Source organism: Triturus cristatus, chromosome 5_1, assembly GCF_964204655.1.
Source record: "Triturus cristatus chromosome 5_1, aTriCri1.1, whole genome shotgun sequence".
Classification (NCBI taxonomy): domain Eukaryota; kingdom Metazoa; phylum Chordata; class Amphibia; order Caudata; family Salamandridae; genus Triturus; species Triturus cristatus.
This window is the reverse complement of record NC_140587.1, coordinates 581385206-581410649: the sequence shown is the minus strand read 5'-3', so window position 1 is coordinate 581410649 and position 25444 is coordinate 581385206. Positions and strand designations below refer to the sequence as shown.

Below are 25444 nucleotides of genomic sequence, written 5' to 3'. Positions count from 1 at the left end.
ACCGGACGGGCGCAGCCAGAGCAAGTACCATCTACGCCCGTGCCCGCGACCATCCCAGAGGTACAGAGACTTTGTGGCTCGCTGTCAACCGTTGGAGTGAGGGAAGGCTGCCCCTCCAACAAAAAAAAAACCAAGTAAGACTGTTCCTTTGTTTTTCCGTGAGACTTTTAGAGACTGTTAAACTGTTGGGTCGCGACAGGCGACATATTTCGTTTGTTTTCAGTTCTGGGTAAAGGAGGAATGTAATGTTGGCGCAACGGACCAAATCATTGCCCGAGGGTCCGTGCGCGTGTGTTAGGGTAACGCCCCCCATAGCGTGGCCGGAGTTGGGTGAGCCCGACGTCCCCTCGGACGGCACGCACAAACACTAATAAAAAGCCCAGGGCGCTGGGCGTGGCAGGCATTGCACTGACCACCACCATTACACCTGTGTGCAGCAGTGATTACTTTATAGGCCCTAGGCCCGACATTACAGTAGCAGGAAATGCTACAACTGGCTTTGAATTACTTCAACCATAAGACATATATATATATGTTAAACACACAAGGATGAGTACAAAAATGTAATAAAGAATGGATAGTAAAATGCCCTAGGGACGTTTTGTCTTGCAAGCCCTGCACTGCATTGCACTTCTTTATAGGTGGATGTGCACTTGTGATTAAACCAATGGCAACTCTGCAAATGGACCAATAGCCGAAATGGGCTGACCCTTCGCCCCATTCTATAACCTCTTGTGGCTGGAACCAAAATGTGAATGATAGACAGTTTAAAAGACTACAGGCTGACCCAATAACCCCCTCCCCCAGCTAGGTTCAAATGTATGTAATTTTAGTTTTGTTTTTTAATTATTTGAAGTTAATAGATACAATTTAAAAAAAAAAGCAAAGCTGTCTATTGTCTAGACGTAAAAATGACAGAATCCCTCGTTCCTCTTCATGTAAGGGCCAACCGAAGCAGGGCCTCAAGCTCACAGCCTCGGAAAGTGAAAGCACGCCTGGCAGCCGCCTTGCGAGAAACCCCCGGCTCGCGCCCTGACAGAGAAGCAAGCGTAAGTACCCTTGAGTTGGCAGTTTGTACTGCTGCCTGTGGCGCCGCGGTGCTGCTGTCAGCTCTCCGGCCTCTGGGTGGAGCCCGGCCTCAGCTGCTGACGCGCCAGGAAACACTCGGAGCAGACACACACCGCTTCGGCGAGCGGCCCGGGATCCAGGAAGGGGGCCGGCGGAACTCGAAACACTGGGGCGCGAGCTGGCTGCAGCCGGACGCACGGGTCGGCGCCTTGTTGGTAAGTGATATAGACTTTTATTACTTGTATGCTGCGCTCCTAGAGGGCAGGTTTGCATTTGAAAGTGGCGTTGCTACTGACAAGCGCCTGGTCGCACGAGTAACGATTACAGTGTTTTGTTTCCATGAGCAGGGTGGGGGGTGCTCTGCTCTCAGAACTTAAGAACTGCACCACGCACAGCCCTGTTCACTTCCTTCACGTTTCATAGGTGTTTTGTAGCGCACTGAAACAAGCTTTTTTGTCTTTTTAAAGCCCTGTGCTACAGTTTATTTTATTGACTTTGAGACGTTTCTTGCATTCCTCATGTTTTACGTTCAAAGAAGGTAGGAAGAGTATGTTCTGTAAACACAGCTTGTTGGACAAATGTATGCTAGAGGAAATCCGACAACTTTTAGGAGCAAGGCGGTTCATTTAAAAAAGGTGTTTTTTTCTAAATTGGAAAAAGTGGCGGTTACAGAACAAGATAACTGTTTCTATTGTGTACGAAGAGAGCTGAGTGTGTAAGTTTGCCAACCGTCTTATCTTGGGTTTTCATTTACTCATGCTTATCAGTTCGCTGACCACAGCTAAGATGTAGAAGGCTAGGTACATATTGCTACTTATATGTTTACTGGTAGCACAATCGGTGCCAAAGGTTGTGGTATTTCGGGGGTCTAGGAGCTTAGTAGTACATGTGTTTTATCTTTGCTCCTCCAGTCTGGCCCTACTCCTATGATCACTGGTTCCGAGAAACGCACATCATAGCTGGCATTAACAGTGCCCACACTACATCGCTCTTTGACTTACTCAAAGCGCTGTAGCCCAATGCAGTGATGAGTCTTTCCGAAGTCCTGACATTTCTGAGTTGAGATTAGATACTGTAAAGTGGTGTGTGCGAAGAGTGTCAGGAATAAGTGTCAAGAGATTCTTCATTGACCAACTCTTCACAATCCGTATCTTCTCCGAGAAGGAAAACCACGGAGAGCGCCTTTCACCTATCTGGAGAATGATGAGTTCTATGTCACTGGGTGTCTTTGTCTCTTGTCCATGATCGTGGAACCATGAACATTTATCACAGTTATTAAGTAGGACCAAAAATAGCACATAATCTTTTTGTGTGTTAACACTGAGTCCCATTGCCCAAAGCATGTCAGCCTGGCTCCATGCTTTGGGCTAAACACATACTTGCACACTATTTATTTAATTTTCTTTTTCGTACGATTCTAAAGGTTCTTCACTTTTTCTAATGAAGAGGTTGGAGAGGTTGTCCCATGAGTGATCCTGTTGTGGATCTTCAATCCAAAGAATAGTTCTGGTGGGGATTTTGCCCATAGAGCTATGTGGCATATCACAATACTCTCTTACTGATTGGCAATGTGAAGATTGTATTTATTTTTGTGCTTTTATGGCCTTTAATTCGGCCGAATAAAGTTCTTTTGATGATAATGACTGGCAGAGTATTTGTAAAATCTGTTGCTGTGTCAGTTTGAAATCTGTCTGCCTTTTTAGGTCTTGCCTACAGACATCTGTTAGCTGTCTGTTGCAGAAGACCTATAGTGTACAATAACAATACTTACAGTGGCCTTTAGATGAGCTTGTTGCTTATCATTGGTTGACTTTCTTGCCAGTAACATTTGTTTGTTTCTTATTCAAGGCCTTACTTCCTCTTCTTGTGCATGGCTCTTCCTAGAAGCATAGCTTGTTTGCCATCCTTTTGAGTGGGTGATTTGTGTCCTTTCATGACTCGCGTCAAGGAACTACTTTTTTATTTTCTTTGAGCACCCATGGGAGCATGTGTTTTCTTGCTTTCTTCCCCCTTTCTTTGACTACCCTCATTGTTCGCGCTCTGTGTTCCTATGCCTCCCAACTCATTTATAAAAGCAGAGTAGCAGGTATATCTTGGTAGGGTTTGATTTAACCGCAGACTTTATTGAGTTGGGTTTGATTTATCTCCTGCAACTCAGGTCTTGGAATACAAAGGCAGCATTTACGGCACTGGGAGATTGGTGTACTCCTGCTCTCTCTGAGGTGGCATTTGAGGCAGAAACTATACTTGGAGTCATTGGAAAGAATACATCTTTTGTTGAAGGCCCCTCATTCTGCTTTTTAGGACGCTGCTGAGCACCAAATGGCTCTAGCGTTTGTTTTCAGTCCGGAATCCTACAGAAAGTAAATTATGCTTTGCCAAGCATTTTCTATTAAATTTCAACTTAGTCTTTTTAAATTCTTTTCACAGTTTCCTGCATAAAAAGTATAAGTTGAAGAATAAACGGTATCATTTATTAAGATAAAAAATATTGAAGTAAACACACTTTTCATTTAAATGTATTTTATTTAACTTTTTTTAAAAAATTTTAACAGTGCTTTACAAATGAGCATTGGTGAAGCCAGTAGCTTGGCACTCTCCTTATAAAGGCGCTACCTATTGGTTTGCCAGTGATTGTTAGGTCTTGCTTTATGCAGCTATAGTTGTACTAACAAATTTAGTTGTCTGTTGTGAGTTTTCATGTTTTTCGTTTTTCAAAAAATACCAACAAGTGTATGTAGATATACATGTAGAGCTCGCGATGAAAGGATTTAGGTCAGCCTCATTCAGGCATTGGCTTCTTTCTTGTTAGCCATTGATTGTATGGACCATCTGTCAAGCCAGTAGCATTTTGTGGATGATTACATTTTGCCAGTGATTTTAAATGCAGGCCATATCTATTACCTCCTCGTTAGTCTTCCTCGCCACATGACTTACAAAGTGAGCTTCAGCTCCACACCAGAACCCTCCAAAGCAAAAAAGTCAGCCTCCCATCCCTTCCCAATATGGCCGACCCATTACACCCTTGACCTCTATAAGAGGCGGGCTGGCCCAACCCTACAGCCTGTTTTTTAAGTTCTGCGCTGCAGATCCTCCAGAGCGTGTCTTCAGGTAAGTGGTTTCTATTGTAGCTGGGACTAGGGGTCCCTGGATGGTGGCCCTGCTCAGGGCGGACCCTAGGACTTTGAGGCCTTCCTCTTTCCTTCCCCCGGTGTCTTGTCTGGGCCGGTTAGGCTCTGCTTTAGCGAGCCACAGGTTTACAGGCGGCCGGACAAGGGGGGGCTGGGGCCCTTTCTGGGCGGTCTCCTGTCCCCTCGTCCGTGTGGGCAGTGTGTTTATTTATTTATTTATTTTTTTTTTTTTTTTTTTTTTTGAAACCGTTTATTGCAGTTTATAGAAGTTACAGGTATGGGCCTACAACCACACGGCCGGCCGCTAGAGCATCAAAAGCATATTACATACATACAGCAAAAAGCTTTCTCAGCGGTGCACAGTAGGAAGACAGGAGTGATCAATGGTGCAGGCCTCACAGCTCCATGCCCACAGTACGGTTCCATTTTCTTAACGTAAAACAACGTAAACAAACCACAACCGCAAGGCAACCCTCGATCCAAAGTGACAACACGTGCTCCATAAGTGGGGGATCCAAACCAGCAGCAAAATTCTGAAGAGGGGGACGGGAGTAGATCAGGGACTGGGGGACCGCGCGCCCGCGGCCAAGGGAGGGGCGCCATCTAGGGAGACGGAGCCGGCGAGGCCGCCGGTAGCAGTGGCGGCTCACAAATACCCCCGCGGTAGGCGTTCCAGGGGCCCCAGAGTTTCATCCACGCCCCAGGCTTACCCCTCGCCACATACACCACCTTTTCACGAAACATACACCAATCCATATGCTCTTTCCAGGCCGACACCGCAGGGGGCCTCTGGGATCCCCACAATTGGGCAATATCACGCTTGGCTATCATGTATCCCAGAGTCACCCACCGCGCCTGCGGGACCGAGTAGTCATTTGGTTCCCAGACATTCAGCAAGCATCTCCTCGCTTCAGGCAGCAGCGCGACACGCGTAACCATTCGTAGAACCTCATGCACACCACGCCAGAATCGCTCCACCTTCGGGCACTCCCACAGTATATGCATGAAAGTCGCCAACGCACCACAGCCACGCTTACACATTCCATCACCGGCAAAACCCATACGTAAAAGCCTTGGCCCCGTCACGTAGACCCGGTGAAGGATCTTGAGCTGGACGAAACGAAGGCGAGCCGGGATGGCCACCTCTTTCGGAGAGGCCACCGCGGAGATCCAATCCTCGTCGTCCAGCTCCAGCCCGTCGGCAACCCAAGCCTCGCGGAGACTAGTCAGCAGACACGATCTATCGTTAATCAATTTTTTGTATATGAGGGAGATCGTGCTGTCCGGGACATGGCCATCTAGCACTCTGTCCTCCAGGGGGGAAGACTCCGGAATGGATGCAACATCCGGGAAGACGGAGCCCAGCGCATGGCGGACCTGTAGGTACCGAAAGTACTCACTGCCCTGCAGCTGAAACTCCGCCTGCAGCGTCTCAAAAGTTTTGAATCCCCCCCTCGTCCAGAGATCTCCCACCGTGCTGATTCCGATCGTGTCCCACTTCTCGAAGCCCTTCGACGTCCACAGGGAGCCCAACCTCTCAGATGCATACAGCGGAGACGCTCGGGTCAAACGGTCCTTCCACCCCATAGCTGCATTAGCCGCGTGCCAGACACGCACCATGACACGCGTCGGTCCCGTCAAACGGGAGTCGGGCGCGCCAGAGTAGAGCGCTCGATTATAATCGCCACCGGGCAGAAGCGTCCTGTCCATCTCAAATGCCGGGTTCAAGGCGGGCCCGTAAAGGCCATGATTAATTGCAGCTAGTTGGGAGGCCCAGTAGTACCGTTTGATGTCCGGGAGGGCGACCCCTCCATCGTACCACGGGAGCGTCAATTTAGCCAGAGCAATACGCGGCCCGCCGTCCCAGAACAGGCGCCGCTGGAGGCCCTCCACCTCGCGAAAGTAGCGTGCCGGGACCAGGTCCATGGTATTCTGGAGGGCGTAGAGGAAGCGCGGCAGGGACATCATTTTAAATAAGGCCGCTCGGCCGAGCGGCGAGAGCGGCAGACGCCGCCAGCGCACCACGTCCTCCCTCAGACGCTGGAGGGGGGGCAGCAAGTTCCGCTCATAGCGGGCCTCCGGGTCAAGAGTGATATATATACCCAGGTACCGGAAACCCTGGGAGGCAATCTGGATCGGACAATCCCGTGGCAAGACCGGGGCCTCCCCGGAGAGCACATAGACACAGGATTTCGCCCAGTTGATGACCAGGCCTGAGTTGCGACCGAAGGAGCGCAAAACATCAACCAGGACGATCAGTGACTTGCGCGGGGAGGCGAGATACAAAAGGATATCGTCAGCATAGAGGGACACACGGTCCTCATGCTCGGGGGTCCAGCGGAGACCACGGATAGAAGGGTGCCACCGCAACCACTCCGCCAGGGGCTCCATGGCCAGGGCGAACAGGAGAGGCGACAGGGGACAACCCTGTCGCGTGCCCCGCCCCAGCGCGAATGGGGCAGATACTCGCCCATTCACCACCACCTGCGCCAACGGGCCCGAATATAGCAATTTGACCCAGCTGACGAAACCCGGGCCGAACCCAAACCTCGCCAGCATCGCCCAAATATATGGCCATTCGAGCGTATCAAACGCCATGGTGGCGTCCAAGGACGCCAAGATGGCCGGCTCCCGCACAAATGGGACACGCGCGAGCACCCCGTGTAAGCGCCGCAGATTAAGCGCCGTTTTTGCGGTGTGGTATAAAGCCCGATTGGTCTTGGTGGACCAAATCGCCCACCACGCCAACCAACCGGTTGGCCAACACCTTGGCGAGGATTTTGGGCTCCGCGTTCAGAAGCGAAATCGGCCTATAGGATGTGACCCGCTCACGGGGCTTCCCCTCCTTATGGATCACCACAATTGTAGCCAGACGCTGGTCCGGCGGGAGGGAGCCCTGCGAGTGGGCCGCAAGGAACATCGCGCGCAGGTGGGGCGCCAACACATCCGGGCGTAGCTTGTATAGCTCAATGGGAATACCATTGGGGCCCATGGCCTTGCCGGATGCAACCGAGCGAATAGCCGAGGCAATTTCGTCCGAGGTGGGCGGGGCATCCAGCGAATCCCTGTCCTCCACCGTAAGGGAGGGCAGTGCGATGTCCCGAAGCAAGGCATGGGAATCTTCCTCCGAGCAGGGAGAAACCGGGGAGTAGACTTCGCGGAAATAATCCGCGAAGCAGGAGACAATGGCTTCCGGCTCAGTGACGCACACACCATCCACGCTCTCAATCAAAGGCACCACGCGGCTCGCTCTTTCCCTCTTGTCCAACCACGCAATCAATTTGCCAGCCTTGTCACCCACATCATACAATCGCCCCTGCTGCTCTCTACTGAGGCCCCTGGCCGCCTCCGTGACGAGGGCCCGATAGGCCGCCTGCTTTAAGTGCAAAACATGCAACTTGGCGTCTGTTACCCCGCTCCCCAGGTCACCCTCCAGTTCTGCAATCTCGGCCTCAACCCGGGTCACCTCCTCCCGCTCGCGCCGCCGGGCATTGGAAATAAAGGAGAGGGCCTCCCCTCTAAGAACCACCTTGAAAGCCTCCCACAGGGAGACGGCAGACGGGACCGACCCCACATTCTCATCGAAATAGCGCTGTAAGGATTTGATCAAGTCGGCACGAATGGTGGGGTCGCGCAAGTACCATGCATTGATCGGGGCCACTCTGCCATCCCCCCTCGGGAAGACATCGAAATGCAACAACAATGGGGAGTGGTCTGAGATACCCCGTGCCAAATGGCGCACCTCCCCCACCCTCCCTGCCTGGGCCGCCGGGACAAGGATGTAATCAAGCCGCGAGAGGCTACCATGGGCCCCCGAGTGGAAGGTGTACTGTTGCAATACGGGATGCTTTAAGCGCCAGCAATCCACCAGGCCCAGCGTGTCTAAAAGGCCGGGCAGCCACGCCTGTGCCCGGGGGAGGTCCCTAGGGGGATGGCGATCCATAGACCCAGAGGCAACCGCGTTAAAGTCCCCTCCAACCACCAACAGGCCACCCGGAAGGTCCAGAAGGAGGCGCCCCAGGTCCGCAAATGTAGTGGCTTGTAACCCAGGCGGGACGTACACTGATATAAAGATAAACACTCTACCCTCCATTCGTCCCACCAGAACAGTGTAACGTCCCCTCTCATCATGGCGCACCTCGTCAATCTCCAACGGGAGCGAGTTCTTGACCATAATACCCACCCCCCGCGAGCCCGAAGTGAAGCCGGAGTGGGCCGCCAAACGATATCCCCGCCGATTCATTGCATGAAAGGTGTTACCTATAAGGTGTGTCTCCTGCAGGAAGACAACATCTGGAGAAATACGTTTTAAATACTGCAGGACCACACCACGCTTAATCCTATCCCCCAGGCCGTTAACATTCCATGACAACACAATCAAATCCCTACCCCCCATCATACGTCAAAACAATCGGTCGCCCCCCACCGAGCATCTTAAAAACAACAAAACAGTTGCGGGTTTGCCTTGCGGTGCTAACAAACAACACACCCCCCCCACCCCCCGGTCCCAACAGAACTCCCCCCTCCCTGCACCCCTGCATGAGCCCAGACAGCCCCCCCAAAGTGCAGTGTGCCTGTCGCCCCATAGCTAAGTACTAACTAGTCCCCCCGAGGAGGAGGGAAGCCCCCAGCAGACCCCACCCGACCTCCCTGGGAGGGGAACATACGAAAGCAATATATGGTAAAGGAACAATATCCAGAGCAAGGCCTATACAGTCACCCCTCAATTCTGATCCGGCGGGCCCTCCCCGCCAGCCGCGCCCCCCCCACCCCGATCTCCAGGCAAAGTATCTAACCAGTCCCCAGCCACCTCGGGCCGGTCGAAGAAGTGCGTACGGCCATCCACCTCCACCCTCAGCTTAGCCGGAAAGAGCATTGAGTACTTGAGGGTTAGGTCCCTTAGGCGACGTTTAATACCAAGAAAGCTCTGTCGCTGCTTCTGGACCGCCGGAGTAAAGTCTGGGTAGAAGTGTACATCCATGTTGTCCAGCCTGACCGGTCCCTGTTGCCTGGAGGTCTGGAGGATGGCGTCTCTGTCCCGGAAATTAAAAATCCGGGCAATAATAGGCCGCGGCGGTGCACCGGTCTTAGGGCGGCCCCCAGGGACCCGGTGGGCACGCTCCACCGCAAAAAGCTTACTCAGCCCCCGGGGCTGGAGATGGGTCAGGATCAGTTCTTCCACGAAGAGATCTGCCGCCTCCGCCTCTCGGCCCTCCGGCACACCAATAATGCGAACATTGTTCCTCCGGGCCCGACCCTCGGAATCCTCCAGTCGCCGGTCCATCAGGGCGCTCGCCTGGCCAAGCCGGCGCACCTCCTTCTGGAGGGCCACCACGTCCGTAGTGAGGCTCGTTGTGGTGTGGGCCAGGGAGTCAACTCGGTCGTTCGTTTTTGACAAGTCTGCCCTCACAAGGCCCACATCCACCAGGACCGAGTCAATTTTTTGCGCCAAGGTATCGAAACGCTGGTCCACTGAGGCCTTCATCTCTGCGATGGCGCCCATGACGTCCCGGAGGGTCAGATCCACCGGTTGGGCAGGCGCCTCCGTCGGGCCCACCAGGGATGACCGCGATGTCTCCGGAGAACCCTTCTGGAGCGTATTGCGATCCATACTATTGGCCTGGTGCGCCGTGCCACGGCGGGTTGTCTTCATCTTCGCCCGGTCGCCATCTTGTTTGGTGGACATGCTGGCCCTTCCACCGTCGTGCCAAGATCTCCAAACGGGCCGCCACACCAAATCACGGGTGTCAGGGGGGGGGGCGGGGGCGACCACCGGGCCGCGGGTCAACCCACCGCCGGCGGGTCAGCCGGGCACCTGGACAAGGCAACACCACCGCACCCCGCTCCGCAGCCCGACCCCGCCTGAGGCAAGGAGGGCGCAAAAGCGAAAGTGAAAGTGCGGGGTACGCGAGTCGCCCAGCCCCGCTCGCCGCTGTTATTCACTTCGTCCCCGGATCGCCCCACTACTCCAATCCGGGGGGCCGGCGAGGAGAAGGCCGCAACCTTCAATCGATGCTCCCACCGGTGTTCGGGGTCCGATTCGAGCCCAAAAAACGGGTGGCGCCTCAGCTCGGGTTCACCGACACAGTCCCCTCAACAAGGACAGGATATCGCCAGGATTAATTCAGGAGGTCGCGGAGGTCCTCGGGAGCCTCGCACCTACGCGGCCATCTTGGTTGCGCGCTAGGCTCCTCCTCCTATTTATTTATTTTTATCCTCATCTTACCAAGCTTTTCTATGCGGATCTTATAAAGCCTTTTTAACACACTGAGGGCCTCCTGGCTTTTCCGTAATCACCTTGGTCTCCAACCAGACCCCTTAGCTTAGGGGAGCTATATGTAATCATTGGACCAATTCTATTAACCGAAGACTACGTCCCCAACAAATAAGAGGATACCAGACATTAGATGGCTTGTCTGCAGCGCTTTCGTACTCCAAACGAGCCATACTAAATGAGGCCCTGAGCCAGTTCTGACTTGTTGGTGGTTGGGGGTCTTTCCATTTCTTGCAGATCTCTCTCCGGGCCAAGAGAACCAAGTATAGCAAGAGGCCTCTCTGTAGTGGAGAGACTATATGACTTGTTAGCCCATCGTCTTCAAAGAACACAAATGACAAATTAATGCTAATGTTGATCTTAAAAATATCTTGAAGTGAATCTCCGACCTCTTTCCAGAAGTTCTTCAAAACCGGACATTCAAAGAAAACATGTAAATCGTCTGCCAAGGGTAATAAGCATCTGAAACATTTAGGAGGGGGGGATGGGCGAATTTAGCAATCTTTGCCGGGGTATAGTACAGCCTATTAATAACAAAAAAGTGGTTCTTCTTCAAACAAGCAGGTTTAACTTGCTTGTAGAAAATCTTCAAAGATGGCTCAAACAAAGAACCTATAGATGGACCCAGAGATGTTCCAGACCAACCCATCTCAGAAGAGGATATCTTCTGATCATCAACATCAATTAACAGTTTGTACCATATTGAGATCTCTTTCTTCAATGGATTGATAGATTGACACAAGCTTTCAATATCTCGGTTTCCTCTAAATTCCCCTTTTTCCGCATTGACCCAAGACTTCAGCTGCAAGAATTTAAACCTAGAGAATCCAGCCCCTATTCTAGCTTGCAAGTATTCCCAGGGGTGAATCCCCTCGGAGTCTGCCAGCTCGGACCAGGTGTTAATTCCCGCCCTTTTAATAGGTAGCGCTAATGTGTCTTTAAGGCATTCCGGAGTTCCAGGGGAGTCCCAAATTGGGGCACAGTCAGAGTAGTATCCAATACCCCACTTAAGTCTGATCTTATGCCATAGCTCTAAGGCTACCCTCAGCACCTTCAGACGAACTCGCTTGAAGAACCTAGGGGCGCCAAACTTATATAGAAAAGACTGGCCCCCACCCCCTCCTTAAGCTCTAACCATTTCTCCCAGCAGCCTACCCCACGCTGACTTCTCGGGTTTCACACATAACATCCGAATACTTTTAAACTGGATAGCTGTCGCATACAGACTGATATCTGGGAGGGCTGAAACCCCCCTTAACAAGCCTTCGTCTCAGCTTCTTCCATGTCAGCCGAGCCCCCTTGTCTCCCCATACAAATTCCAGATTTTACTCTGTATTTTACTAATACAATTATTAGGAAAAACAAGGGGGATGGTAGAAAATAGATAAGAGAGTTTAGGCAAGATAATCATTTTCACTAAATTAATTTTTCCAAAAATGGTCAAGGGGACGTTCCTCCATCGGCTAAAGAGACGATCTATTTCTTTGGTTACTCTGTTCAAATTTATCTGTGGGATCATTTCCAGATTCTTAATTATGTAGATCCCTAAATATCTGAATTCAGTACTAACTTTGCCAGACCATTGATCTAAATTCCAGCACATTACTTCTGTCTTGGACCTATTGATCAGACAACCAGACAAGTCTCCAAAATTAGACAGAAGCGCTTCCACCCGAGGAACAGCTCCTTCAGGGTCACTAGTATATATAATTAGATCGTCTGCATATAGAGCTAGCTTACAACTGTATTGTTCTGACCTAAAGGGTCGGATTGAATCATCTAATCTTAGAGCGTGTGCTAGCGGCTCTATATAGATGTTAAACACTAGAGGCGACATTGGACATCCCTGCCTAGTGCCCCTTTGTATGGAAAAGCTTGATGTCAATATTCCATTTAGGAGAATTTTGGCCGAGGCACCATAATAACAATTTTTTAACGTTTAAATAAAAATAGGTCCAAAACCCGCCTTCGCCATTACTTCCCAGAGGTACATCCAACAAACTCTATCGAATGCCTTGGCGGCATCTACAGCAACTATAGCCAGAGGATCTGATCTCTGCGTGGCCAAATCGATGTTCCCGATTAACAACTGTGTCTGCTCCTGAATGTGCCGTCCAGCAACGAAACCCTTCTGGTCTACATGGATCAACTCTGAGATTACCTTGGCCAATCTCCCTGCTAATATACCCATAAAGATCTTATAGTCAGCATTTAGCAGGGAGTTTCGACGATACGAGTCTCCTTTAAAAGGATCTTTGCCAGGCTTCAGAATCAAAACAATTGTTTTCTGTTTCCAGGACTCAGGAACCCTACCCTTAAAGCTATAGACTGAGTTGAAGATGGTACTTAATTGGGGGGTCAGCTCCTCTGCCAGGTGCTTATACACTTCACTTGGAAGTGAATCTGGACCAGCTGCCTTTTTGTTTTTAGACTTCTTTATTTGCTCTATTATTTCTTCATGTGTGATAGGAGCCTCTAGCCTGTTCCTGCTTTCCTCTGACAAAGAGGGTAACCTTTTATCCCTCAACCATGCTTGGATTGAACTTGAAGAAGGTAACAAATCTTCTTTATAGAGGTCAGAAAAAAGAGAGAGGAGACAGGCTTGCATATCATCAAAGCTAGCTGATGTTTCCCCTTCGACATTAATTATTTGTTCTTTAATGTTGTTCCTTGCTTGGTCAGCTCTAGCCTTCCAAGCCAACAGGGCACCAGCCTTTTCTCCATATTCAAAATTCTCCATATTTTTGGAATGCCATTGCAGTGTGTGTCAGGTCTCTTTCTCTTAGTCCTGTTCTGCTCGTGCACCCCCCACCCTGGCTGTTACCATTGCACTCCTGTAGAGGGGTATTGGCTGTTTGTGCCTCGAGACTGCTCTTGCCCTGTTTTGAAGCCGCTGTAGACTGGACTACTGGTTTTGGGGGTCTTGTGGAGGGGTAGGGTGCCCGGCGGTCCGTTCTACGGTCCCAGGGCGCTCCTCCGCTTCCTTATTGTATTGGTCGGGGTCCCTTGAAGGCTTCCCTGCGGCCTGCTCTGTCTCTGTCCCGGGGGGCTAGCGGTGTGTCCATACCTGTTTTTGCTCCGGCGCTGGCTGTTGCGGGGCTGCGCTTCTTCTTGCGTGCCTCGGTTGGACGCTTTCGGTCCTGGTAGCCGGTCTCGTGGCGCTCTGCCTCGATATGCCAGATTGGGGTTGGCCCGGTGCTGCTCTCCCGGGCCAGTGTTGGCGCGTGTACTTCCTGGTGCCGCGCGCGGCTGCGCTCTGTCTGGAGCCGCGCGCCTCAGCGCTTGCATCTTGCAATCCTGGTCCCGATTTTGCCTCACGCTCTCCCGTTCCTCGGTCCAGGGGCGGGTGGTTTTTGGATGTCCCTGAAGTGGCACTGTTCCCTGGTGGGTCTCCTTCTGCCTCTTTGCTCAGCTTTAGTCTGTAGCTTTCGGGGTTTTTTGAGTGTCTTTCACACACGCACGCACATTTCACCCTTCTCGCACTGCTGGACTATACGGCGAGTATTGGATGCGGCTGTGTATGGGTACTGGTTGTGGTGGGAGCCGGCGGTCTAGTGGTTAAGGTATCGGATTCTCAACCTCATGGTTGCATGTTCTAACTCTGGTGTTTCCGTGGGTTTGGTTTCTAAAGTTGAACCGTAGCCAAGGGTGCTTTCCCTGGAAAATGTTTTGTTTGACATTCTCTTCTCGGCTCTGCTCAGTCTGTCACGGGTTGGCCGAGGGGTACTAGTTACTCTGGGTGACGGTTATTTTTGAGGCTATTTCTCTGTTTTTGGCAGTTCTGGTCTGCATCTTGGCCCGCTATGACCTAGTGGGGTCAGTAGTAGGGCTCTTCCTACCTGTTGGCTCCTGCTATTTGCCTGCTCTCGGTAGTTGAGCGGCTTCGGGACTGGTTGGTCCCTTGAGGGGAGACTGTCTGGGATTACCGAGTTTATAGCGCATTGGTGTTTTGTGCTTTATGTCTGTTGGTCTCTCCGTGCAACTTTTTGTTGCAATTTGTCTTCCTTCTTCCCTGCTGGTCATTGCTGTCTAGTTTTTTGTGTGCGTACTGGTTTTTTGGGATGACGCTGTACTGTGGCCTAGTGGTTGGGGTTACAGACTCTTACCCTGAAGGTCATGTGTTAAAATCCAGAGGTTTGTTGGTTTTGAGTTCTCAGTCGAAAATAAAAGTAATGTTACTTTCTTTAAAATACGGCGTCGAGTTGTCGTGCTTACACTGTCTTGTGCACTTCATGACGTGTCATTGGGCCCTCTCTATCTTTCTTTCTGCCTACAACCATACCGCCCTTTGACCCACTGGTCTCGTCTGATCTCAATAGTTACGCAGATTCGGGCCCAGTTAGTACTTGGATGGGGGACGGCCAGGGACTAATGATGATGAAGGTTTTTTAAAAACTTGTCTTGTGGGTTCCTTTGGGTGGAACAACGCGCTTCGATGGGGTGCGTCCTTATTTGCCATTAATGTGCGTACTGTTGGTGCTTCATCTTTTGCCTGTTTGACCGTTGGGCCCACGGCCTTCCGACCCTGTCGCACAATGTCTCCTCTGCTCTCAAGGGATTTCACAGGGTCGGGTCTGGTCGGTTCCTGGATAGTATTCCTCCTGGGTTTGCTAATGACTGTAGGCTGCTGAGCGTGTGTTCCTGTCCTGGTGTTTTGCATGGCATTTTGGGGTGTCACGGGGCTACAGCTTCCCTTGTTTGCTGTATTTGTCCCCATCTCCTTCTCCCTTCCGGGCTTTGGGCCTACGGTCCTTGCGTCCTGTGGTCTCCTGTTCCCACCTGCTCTCCGTTGTTGTGCGGGGTCTGTCCCGGTCGATCCATTGTTGAACATCCTCTGGGGGTTTCCAGGGGCTGTGGACTGCTGCATGTCGGTTGGGGGCGGCTGCGGTTGGCCTTTGCCGGTCCGTCTCTGGGCTGATTAGGTGGTCACCTGGTGGGCTCTTGCTTCTGTTTTGGCTCTGGGATGCTTCTCCAGTGCCGCGGCTTGACGCTCCCTCCTGCTCCCTGTCTCGGCAGGCTACTCTTGTCCTCCCTTCCTGGCCGTGCTTCTCCTCGCTTCCAGGGGATCGGGGCTCTGTTGCAGGCCTTCTGTGGTCTCTCTTCTCGTCCTGGGTGGCACGGTTCCTTGGGTCCTGCCCGCTGCCGGGCCGCTCCGGTTGTCGCGCTCCCCTGCTCCTGTCCTTAGTGCTGTGGCTCTTTGGTTGGTCTGCTTCCTTTGGGTGGTGTCTGCTGAGTGGGGCCTGGAGTTCGGCGCACACCTCTGCAGGGGGGTGCGTCTTTTGGCCTCTTGTTGCGGGTTCGCAGTTGGTCGTTCGCGGTTGGTCATTCTCGCTGGTCCTTTACCGACGGGTCCTGTTCTTCTGGACCGGGTAGCTGTGGCTCAATGGTAAGTCTTGTGACCCCTAATGCACAGGCTCTCACAGGGCAAGGATTCATATCCCGCCAGGCCTCCCCTAATATCCTAAGTTGGAGGGCTTTTATTCCGGTTTGCCAGTGGGTGTTCCCCCTCCTGTTTCTGGTTTTCTGGTTTTTGGTTGCCTTCTTCCTGGTGCCTGTCCCCCTTCGGCTAGTTTCGTGTGCCCCCTACTGTTCATGTTGGGGTTTTCTGCCTTGGTGGGGATTTCACACGTGGAGTGTTTTTTGTGCCTTGTTGACTGGTGGTACTTCCCCTGTCTGTCCATTGAGGATCCTCCCCGTCCTGTTCTCTTGCCCCGGTGTCTCCTGGTGCCTCCTTCCCGGATGTTGCGGCCTTTGCTGTCCTGTGGGGCTTGCTTGGGTTCCTGGCCTGTCCTGGGTCGGTGGGGACTCCTGCTGGCGGTTTTTCCGTCTGGCTTCTGTTGGCAGTTCCTTGGCTTGGCTGGGGTTTGCCCCTGCATGGCGGGGGCTTCTGGTTGCCACTCTGGGCATTTTGTCCTCTGCCTCGTTCTCCGGGGGGTTGCGGGGTTTTCCCCCTTGGTGTTTTGTCACGGTTGTGTTGTCCTTGTCTGGGGCGCTCTGGTTCCGTTTGACTTCCCGGGGTTGGCTCTCTCTGCCTTCTTGTCTAGGCTGCCGGATTTGCGCCTTCCCATGGTCCCCTTCTTGAGTGGGTTCTGCGCTTGCTGGGCCTGCCCCGGTCGTTTGCACTGTTCGTGGTGCTCGCCCGGGTGCTTCTCCCTTGGTTATGGGGGTTGGGCCTGTGGGCTGTTACTCTATGGTCCATATTGTGCTTCTGTCCCTGTTTTTGGGGTGCTGGGGCCTTCTGGCTCGGGTTGGCCTCCTGGGTGGCCTTGCTCGGGTCCGTTTCGCCCGGCTCTTCTGACCTCGCCTTTGGGATGTTCATGCCTGTGGCCTTCCCTCCCTGTTCGCACAGGTGCCTGTCGGCTCTCTGCTTCTCGGCTGGGTCGGGCCTGGTTGTTGGTTGTGTGTTAGCCCATCTGGGTGCTCGCTTCGGCGGCTCATTGCTGCACTTGGTGGGTTGCGGGACCGCTTTTTCTTGTCCCCTGCACGGGTCTGTCTCGCTCATTCATGCTGCGTTTCCCTCTCTTCCGTGTTCGTTCTGCTTTCTTGTGCGTGGTGGCCCCTGGTGGGCGTTCATGTTTTTTTCCTGGTGGCTTGGACTTGGTCCTGGTCCCTTCCGATCTTAGGCCTCCATGGGGGACTTGTGGGCTTCCAGCTTTTCGTGGTTGGCCGGCTGGGTTCCGTGGGTGGCCGGGTTGCTTCTGTCATTTGCTGCAGCCTCCTGGGTCGGTTTTGCCTTGTACCTGCCTGGCTTCTCTCATTGGTGTCGGGCTCCCTTCCGGGGGGCCCTTTGTGCGGCTGGGGTCCGGGTCCCGTCTGTTCTCTCCTTGCTGTTGGGATTTGGGCGCCCTTAATTTTTGTTGTTCGGTTGGGGTGCCTCGATTCCTTTCTGCGCCTACTTCCGTTCTTCTGGCTCCTTCCGGTCTGAGTTGTTCTCGTCTGGTTCCTCTGCTTCAGCTCGGTTGCCACCAGGCCTGGTGGGTTTTTGTTTCCGTCTTCCCCTCCGGTCGTTGGTTTTGGGGTGGTTCGATGGCTGGTTTTCAGTCAGACTGTGTCTCTTGCCGCTGTGGCTTCTTGTGGTGTTGCTGTTATGGGGGTGCCCTCTGTTCTCTTCGGTTCCAAAGTCTGGATTTTTCTGCTTCCTTCTCACTATTGACTGTCCGTCGGTCGGTCTTGGTGTGTTGGGACCTGCTACCTATTCTCTGTTCTGGGGCCTGTTGTTGTTGCCTTTGGCTCCGTACAGTTTCCTCCCGGTCCTTCTCTGTCCGCTTCTGTCATTGGTTTTGGGCCTGCTTCTGGCTGGCCTACAGGTCTCGGGGGTCTGGGGTCTCGGCCCTTCCAATGTCTCTGTTTCCCGGGCTGGTTCTTTCTGCTCGTGGGTGCCTCTCTCTTGGGTGTTTTTTTCAACTCGTATGTGTTTTTGGGTTTGCCCTCTTTCGTGGGCGTCCCAATCTGATCCGTTGGTTTTTTGTGAGTTTCCATGAAGCCTCTTGGCTTTGGTATGTGCTCACTTTGTTAGTCATGTGGCGAGGAAGACTAACGGGGAGGTAATGCCCCGGTTACTTACCGGTAATCTTCATTACTCCGAGTATAGTCTTCCTCACCACATGAGTTCCCATCCCTCCCTCCCTCCCTCCCTCCCTGGCTATCGGCTTCATGTTTATGCTTGGTAGTTTCAGGCTGTAGGGTTGGGCCGGCCCGCCTCTTATAGAGGTCAAGCGTGTAATGGGTCGGCCATATTCGGAAGGGATGGGAGGCTGACTTTTTTTGCTTTGGAGGGTTCTGGTGTGGAGCTGAAGCTCACTTTGTTAGTCATGTGGCGAGGAAGACTATACTCGGAGTAATGAAGATTACCGGTAAGTAACCGGGGCATTAACTATACCATGCTTTTAATTTTTACTTGCACCCCGTTGTGTGACGCAATGATGAGGAAATGTCCTCACACGTAACTCACACTTTTAGAAAGTTTCCCTTTTTTTAAGGGGCCTCAGTTGCCCTTGATATTTTGGTTGCCACACTTAAAAATGAATCACTCCTCATTGCAAGGTGGCTGCCAAGCTTGATAAAATTTACTCAACTAAGAAGTGCAGAGGGACGGGGAGCTACTGAGGAATCATGTGACAATACCAGTTTAACACTCTGCTACCATACGTCTCTCAAAAATAGGACCTCACTTTCAAGTGAAAGGTTCACATCAGTAAGGTCGAGTCTAATATTATGGATCCTTTGGTACCTGCCATAGCCTCACCTGCTCTTGGTCTACTACCTGGTGTTGTATTAATATTCAAATGTTTTATGCAACAGTGTGACTGCAGATTCTCCATTGTGTCCTGTGCCGGCTTTGTTCGCTGCCATTCATTAGTGAAAGTTAAATGAGTGACATGTGACCTCCACAGGCTTGCATCCACAGCACCTATTAAATTCATTTGTTTGGTAAGGCTTCCTCTAACTGGCACAGAAAAGATTACCCTGTCAAGAGAAGTCCAGGCTTCTTCAGAATTGGATACTGTCACTTCAGCGGAAGTGTCACAACACTAATACATTGTGTGTCTCACCTGCTCTCATTGTTAGAGATAACTTTTTACTGGGGTCAATAAATGTGGATGATTCACGATTCACATTAGCGCTAGATGCCAAAATATATGCTTCCTTACTGCCATGCCTTTCCAGAATATTTCCATCTTTGATGTATTCCTTGATTTAATCTTTTAGATATTGAATACAGTGACACTAATATTCTATGTTACCAATCAAGATAGAAAATGTTATGTAAAAGAGACTTCTGCATTTTCCCTATCCAAGATGATGGCCAACTCAATGTGAGATTTTACATTTTGAATAGAACAAACATGAACTGGTTAGTTGTGGCCAATTTTGAATATTTAATATATTCAGCAGCTTACCATGAAGATCCTTACTTTCCAATGTTGCTTTACGTCTGCTTGCATCTCACTATGCAAGAAAGGCAGTTTCTTCGACGATCCTCTTTGGATCAGTGTTTCCCGTGTTCTTCACTCCAGGGTTTAGAGTATTTTCGTCAATTGTGGTTTTTGCCCAGGAATTCTTCACCAGTATCTGAAAGGATATGGTGCTTCTGCTAGGACAGTATCATGTTAGTGAATGCTGACTGTTTGATCAATGCTTTTGAGATGAACTGCATTTGGTTGTGGCTTTACCAACTGTGACTTTGGATATATATGAAGCAGCAACTTGAATGCAAAGACAAACCAACCTATAATCGATCAATTGGTGGTTGAGAGGGATGCAGCAAAGCCTGCCCTGCTGGAAACAGTTATTTTCATGAGAACCGAGACTCGCTTCACTGAGATCAACGCAGTGCAGTTCACCGCTGTGGCATGGGAGAGGCTCCATAGAATGGAGCTCTTGTACTGTACGTGCCAAAGGCTCCCCTTTTGCTGAATCGCCATTAGACTATGCTCCAGGAAACAAAGGCAGCAGCACTTGGGGTTACGAAATGGGGTAACCCTAATGAGGCGGGAGTGTACATTACTCGGACTACGTTGACAGCCCATGCTGAGAGCATCCCACTTGATACCTTCTTATACGATAGGCTCAAATCCATAGGAGACACATCACACCTGACTTCCCGAAGGAACCACTCGGTTCATACCACTACAGATTATCATGACTTAAGACTTTCCCAAACCACATCTAACCAAACTAGACAAATACAGAAGGCAGTGCCAGAACGACCACCCCCCCGCCAGAGAGGGATGGGGGGGAGGAGGATCTTAGAACCCCAATACCAGATACCATGTGGTAATACTGCTGTACACAAACGAGGGAACCAACTTAGACCAATATATTTTCTTTTCTTACACCGGGTATATTGCACTGCAGCAACATTATGTAACAGGAATAAGAGAGACGGATACATGTGAGCGCTGTGGATTACCCAAAGCTGCCTTTATAAATCTGGCACGGTAATGCGGGAAAGTAAGAAAATTCTGGAATGGGGTAGAAAACACACTACAATGAATCTTAGAGTCTCCTATTGTTGTACTGGCACAAATGGCATTTATGTGATGGGTGAGAGGCATCCAGAGAGATATCGGGAAATTCACTAAACTTACGTTGCTGGTGGCCAGGCGCCTTGTGGCGATGTACTGGGGTAGAGTATGCGCTCTGACTAATCCGCAATAGATAGTTGAAATGATGCACTGCAACAACTAGCTAGAAATGTATGTGGAACTGCTGCCTGTCCTATCCTCGAGACATATGAGCGCACTTCAGGGAATATCCACGAGCTGAGGCAGGGAGGAGCAACTAGGCATTAGCCCTGACCCGCTCACTTGAGAAGGGTCATACCGGCTATATGGGGGATGGGGAGGGAGGAGCGGAGCACATTACCTGTGATGCATTACAACTATGTGTGCATTAAGATGCTAAATGTGCTATACAATGTTGATGTGTTAAACTGAAAAACCATAATAAAAACAGTTTTAAAAATGTTACTGCTTCATATAATGTAGAATGGAAGGGTGAGCAAAAAAGGGGATTTATATATCCAGCTAAAAAAAAAAAAAGCTTCCGTCAACACAATTTAGTATTTCATCGGTTTTCTCCTATAGGTTCCACAATTTAAAATCCTGGTTAGGGTAGGGTCACTTTCCTGAAAATGAGTTTACGGTTGATGTTTTCCCCAGGTTAGGTGACTTCTGTGCTTATATTTTGATACATAAAATATGTTTTTTCGATCACCACAAAAATATGTATCAGACATTTTTTTGGGTCTACACTCTAATCAAGATTCAGCCTGAAGATCATGTGTTGGTTTTAACTATGTTGAAATAAATGGGAGACACTGTGAGTTTTACAATCCAGGAGTGCAGTTATTGAAAGTGTTGGTCTGTGTGATGCGGGTATAAATGTAACCATGTCAGAACGATGAATAGCCATAGCCATGATCCCATTGCTATTATAATCGTGGGGATAATTATAATAGGCCTTATCAGTATGGTATGGTTTGGATCCTGTGGAACAGGGAGCAAGGGTACATTTGTAATCATCATCATCCTCTTGTCAGGTTACTTAGTCAATGCTATGCAAGGAATTAAGAGAAATAAAAGTGGTCTTTTTTTCATACTGCACTTTTTGTATTTTCAAGAACCTTTAATTTTAAAAATTTATTTTTTAGAAACCATGTGTCATTTTCCTAAACCACAATACACCTACTACAACAGAATGCATATATATTACAAGCCATCTGTTACCAATCTGGTTACTCTCTATTCCCACCAACCACCTCTATATTACATTTCGAAATATTCAAACTGCTTAAACAACCATCACTTCAAACATAACATGTAAATAAAGACTGAACAAGGCTTCTTTAGTACAAATAAAATGCAATACAGAAAAATATCAATTAAAAAATATATATCTTTATTTGCATTTTTCCAACATATAGGTAACAATGAACACACAAACAGGAAAATATCCATATTGCATACTTAAAAATAGACAGGGCAATCCATTTTCTTCCTTGTTATAGTGCAAATGATTTAAGTTTCAATACCAATATCACAATCCCAAGCAGCCAGGAAAACTTCATTTTAAAAGCACAAATGATTTATTTGCTTCTGCACAACATTTAAAAAGGTGTGCTGCTTTTATTCCACACCTTTATTTTAGGATTTGTTACTAACATATTTAAGAGAAAGAAAGGCTTTTCCATCTTACACAGACAATAGAGAAATTAATACTGTAAAGCTGTTGTCATTAATACTTCTAGTACAAGGTGCTTGCAGCTTCTCTCCACCGTTTGCCCAGATCTTCTGTACTGTCCTTATTGATATGTTAGCTGTCAAGAATTGCCAATGGGATACTTTTCCTGCATGAAATAGTAGAGATCTTGCACCATTTCCCCCTCACTTCTGTCAATATATATTTGTTTTGTGCTTCTTGCAACTTAACAAAGAGTGGCATGCACCAAAGCGACAGCCCGGTAGCATGTGCTTCCTCTGCTGCAGTCATTAGCATCATTCTGTGCCTGCATTATCTAGCAGGTTGTATCAGTATGGGACAACATTGTTTCTTAGGGTACTGCAACAATAGTAAGGTCATTGCTATTGCCCTCCTAGATCTACCTATACGTAACTAAGTTCAGGGTTGCCAGGTGCACAACTCACCTTTCACGCATTGTAATTGGGCAGCTGGGTAATAATGTTCTAGATTGTGTCCTCCGAGCCCTACTTGGTGGGGGGGTGGAGGTGCAGCTCACCCAGAACACCTTGTATAGTTTGCATCTCCACATTAAATCTATCTGCGCTGTTTTTACCTGCGCTGTTTTTACCTCTATAAAGCAGACTCTGGGAAGATTTGTTTGCATGGCAGTGAAGAAATAATGGAATCTTGGTGGTTGTACCATCTTACAAATGGCATCCAATAGCTATCACCTGTTCCAGAACATTACTAAGTTTCTAGTTGATACAGGGTTTTGAGCGGTTAACCCTCAATGCAGCCTGGAACTGCGTGATATACATTTTCCCTTAAGTATTTAAATTCAACTGTTTTCCATCTAAGTGTCAACGGTGGCAGGCCTCCCCCACCCCCTTTTCCTCCACCCACTTTAGAAGATAGAGACAAGAGCTCTGCATATTTACTTTTAGGCCTAATATCTCCCAACGTTTTTAAAGATCTCCAGTGTTTGTTTTAAATCTGTCTCCACGTCTATAAGATATGTCAGCACATCAGCGTATAATGAGATAACATGCATGTAAACACTGTAGGAGAGTAGGATCTGCTTCACATGGTTACCCCCACTTTTTGCTGGTGTTTCACTGTTTTTTGACTTTAGTCTGGCTGGGGCCCTGCTATTCAGGACCCTAGCCTAGCTGCTTCCTCTCTAAATTGATTCCATGTACACTAGGTACATCACAGATTAGATTCTGAGGTGCCCTTATAAGTCCCTAGTATATCGCATACTATGTACCTAGGCCATAGGTACCCCAGAGGCCTACCACCGGCTGAAGCATGTATTATGCCACCCCTGGAAAGCCCTCCAAAATTACACCACAGGTCTGCTACTGTAGCCTGGGTAAGTTGGTGCATGCACCCCTTGCTGAGATATAGGTTCACTATATCTCACCTATCAGTCACCCCTATGGCAGGCCTTATCAATCCTGAAGGCAGGGTGCTTGGTTATATGTGAGAGGGTGCCCAGGCATGAGCTGAGCCCCTCTGCAGCCTTCGGAATCTCTTCTCCGGGGTTGTCAGTAGTGCAGTCTGACCATATACTCTTAAGTGCATTATATCTAATACGGTTAATGCTAACTTTGGACTGACTGCACGGAAACATGCCGTGTTTGGTGTCAAACACCTTGGAATCATACCCCCACATCAATTCCTGGTGTGAGAATATGATCCCACCCTTCTAGAGGGAGAGACCTGGCAGCACCGGTGTAACCGGTACCAACTTAACAGAGCCCTGGCGTCACAAAATGGATGCTGCAGTGACAAACACTGGTCTGGCCTCCTGCTGCTGACCGAAACTCCGGCAGGGGAAGCCTGGACAATAGGTTTCCTGTCACAGGGAGGTGTAACCACCTCCCAGACAGGCTTATGTGTATTGGGGCTGGGTGGGAGCACTCTCTGGTGCTTTGAAGTCCTGCACTGGTGGCACATTTGGTGTACCTGTGCATAGTCCAGTTCAAACTGGTTGCAGGGGCTACCTGCCCCTGCGCTGGCACGAAACTGGACAAAGGAAATGGGTGTAACCACCCCTCTTTCCAAACCCACCCATAGGTGGGGCCTTAGTGTTAGTCCATCCCCTAAACTTAGTATAAGTATAGGAACCCAGTCCCTAGGACTTTAGATTACCCTGGACGAAACTCCAGCTCAGACCAGTTCAGAGGCTTCCAGCCCCTGCTCTGGCGCAAAACTGGACAAAGGAAATGGGTGTAGCCACCCCTCTTTCCAAACCCTCCCTTAGGTGGGTCCCCAGAGCTAGTCCAACCCCTTTCTTAGGTATAAGTAAGGAACCCCTGGCAACAGGACTTTAGATATCCCTGGACGAAACTCTGCAACTGAATCCTGGAACTTCGACGCTCTACTCAAGACTAGAGGACGGAAGAAATCTCCCTTGGGATCAAGGAGTGACTCCCCTGCTTGGCAGGCACCAACGAAGCAATTGCCGGTCTGCATCTCCGAAGCTCCCGCCGGACGCCGAAGACTTTGCAACACAGGAAGAGAATTTCCAGACTTCTCAGAGGCCGACCCGAGTCCCCAGCAAAGCTGAGACCTGCAACCCTCGTGAGTAACGTGGAACCGGAACTCCTGGTCACCATGCACTTTTGCAAGTGCATTGACTTCTCGACGTCTCTTGAAGTCGTGCTTGGGGTTACTTGTAGTCTCCACCGAAGATTGTCGGCCTAGTCACCCCGAGTGACCCGTGGGCCGCCATTTTGTGATTCCTCTCGAGGTCCCTTCGCGATCCCTGGTCCGTCGACTGGTGGATCCCTGTGAAGGTAACTTTGATTTTCCTTGGGCTTCTCTGGTTGCTCCAGACGTGCCCCGACTCCCCACCAAGTGGTGAGTCCCTCAGACCTTGCTGGTCTGCACCGAAGCATCTTTCGCCTTTCTGCGTGGGTTGCTGTTGCCAAGACTTGTTGTGTCCAATCCGGGCACCGACGCTGCAGCAGTCGACATCCTTCGTGGGACAGCTCGAATCCAGCTCCTGGTCGTCCTCGACGCCTCCTGGTCCTTGTGGCTGAAGAGTCAAGCTTCACCTTCTTCACCTGAAATCACCCGAAATCGGTGGGCATGTGCCTATCGTATTCCTGGTCACTGGCTAGTGACCCAGACTCTTTCCCCTCTGCTTTCAGGTTCTTCTCGACTTCGATCCAGGCTTGGATCTCTTTGGACACTTCACATCTTACCGGCAGCAGCACTTCTTTGCCAGCTCCCATTGAAAACGACGATGTGACCCGACGCCATTTGACACCTATGCACC

At 50.2% G+C, this 25444-nt stretch overlaps 1 protein-coding gene across 2 annotated transcripts in view; it reads left to right on the top strand.

Annotated features, from left to right (window-relative positions):
- The first annotated feature begins 1034 nt into the window (after positions 1 to 1034).
- SGK3 (serum/glucocorticoid regulated kinase family member 3) overlaps positions 1035 to 25444 on the top strand; it is a 498190-nt gene continuing 473780 nt past the window's right edge. The window contains exon 1 of one of the 2 annotated variants that reach the window (XM_085605508.1): positions 1035 to 1283. The gene's annotated coding sequence lies outside the window, so the exon portion shown is untranslated. The remainder of the gene's footprint in view (positions 1284 to 25444) is intronic. The other variant, XM_085605509.1, reaches the window with a different exon arrangement.